Consider the following 1,761-nt stretch of genomic DNA (forward strand, 5'->3'; position numbering starts at 1 on the left):
ATCATTCAGTGATGATTCTACATTCCCCCCGCCCCTTCTGGAACTAGGCTCCCTCTTGAAATCTTGTAAGCCAGTCACTTCTAGCCTTTATATGTGCCCCTTTTTTTGGGTAGCCAATGTCTATGTTTTCCATCCCTGTCAACCCTATGTACTGAGGGGGGTGGGAGTGATCCTTGCTGTAAAGATTTGTTCCCTTTTTTGAGCTACTACACCCATAAGTATAGGGAGAGTTCATCAAATTGTAGCAGGGTACTCTTTTTTGTTGTAGTTGTTTCCCTCTTCTTTCTACTTCTAGTGGAGTTCTGATCATCTACCCATCTGATCCTCTAGGTCAAGTGGATACTATCTGCAAGTCTGGGTGTTCTTGTGCATCTCCCCTCACTTCATATCAGCTGGACACTTCACTCTCCACTCTAGTCCTCTGTAACCATGTCACTGCCTCTGGGCCCAGGAGTCCCTGGGTCTTGCCATACTGCTGGCCATCCAGGTCTCCACCCAGCTTCACGAGGGTCTATTGAACATGGTCAGGCTTACCTTGCAACTTCATTCCTGTTTTTTCCCCCTCTTCCCTTATTGGTGACCAGTGTGGTCCCCATCCAGACCACATGACTGCTCATGTATTCCCCTTGAGTCTCAGTCTTGGAAGGGGATTTGCTCTGAGGGGTCCCCACTACCTGCCTTGATGGCTCTCGGGCAAACAGCTTACTTGTTTTTGTAGTAGTCAATCAGACTGCCATTATTGTTTTGGATTTTTCTTGTTGGTCTTTCTTTCACTAAGTATCTTCTGTTCTTCTGGCCGCTCCGGGCTGGTCTACCTGTCCTTTCTAGTGGAAATTTCCTACCTCAGTAGGTTCTGAATGGGGTTCTGGATTCCACCTATGATCTTGTGCAATGTAAAGGCTCCACAGGAAGCCTCTTTCACTAGACAACTTCTAGCCCGCTTTAAGATATTCCAATGAGTTATAGTCTGAAGACAGATTTACAAGCTTTCTGTAGTGATGATTCTGGCTATTTCTTTTGCCCCACCTTAAGTGTCTATTTTACAATGGTAGGCAAGTGAAACCAAGATTCAAAAGACAGCCAAGCATCTTAACACAATTTCCTCTTTTACCCACTCAAATCATGCCTCAATCCCTGTATCCCGGAGCCCTGTTTTTCCAAGGTTGTGCATACATCATCATTTACCTCTGTCCCATTTAGCCCATGCAAACCTGCCTAACTGTTCTACCATCAGCCTTGTTCTTTCATCCCCCTCCCGCTTCTTGTGCATCGCCCCACCCGCACTCCCACACACCCTAGCTAACCTGTGTCTATTCCTTACCCTGTGCTCTGTCTTCCCCTCCCTCCCTCCCCTCGTCTCATCCCATACATCCTGGTGATATACTTCCCCCCCTTTTAGTGTGGGTGCTTTTTCTTACTCTTTTAGAGTAATGACCCTATGCAGTATTTCTACTTTTTGACTGACTAATTTCACTCAGCATAATGTCCTCAAGGTTCATGCATGTTATGAGGTGGCTTGCAGCTTCCTTGTTATTCTTCAGGGTGGCATAGTATTCCATTGTGTGTATGTACCAAAGTTTGTTTATCCATTCCTCAATTGATGGGCACTTAGGCTGTCTCCTTATTTTTGCTATTTTAAATAATGCTGCTATGAACATTGGTGTGCATATATCTACTAGTGTTATGGCTCATATTTCTTGTGGGTAAATACCAAGTAGAGGAATTGCTGGATCATAAGATATTTCTATTTCCAACATTCTG

Source organism: Chrysochloris asiatica, unplaced genomic scaffold, assembly GCF_000296735.1.
Source record: "Chrysochloris asiatica unplaced genomic scaffold, ChrAsi1.0 scaffold00027, whole genome shotgun sequence".
NCBI lineage: Eukaryota > Metazoa > Chordata > Mammalia > Afrosoricida > Chrysochloridae > Chrysochloris > Chrysochloris asiatica.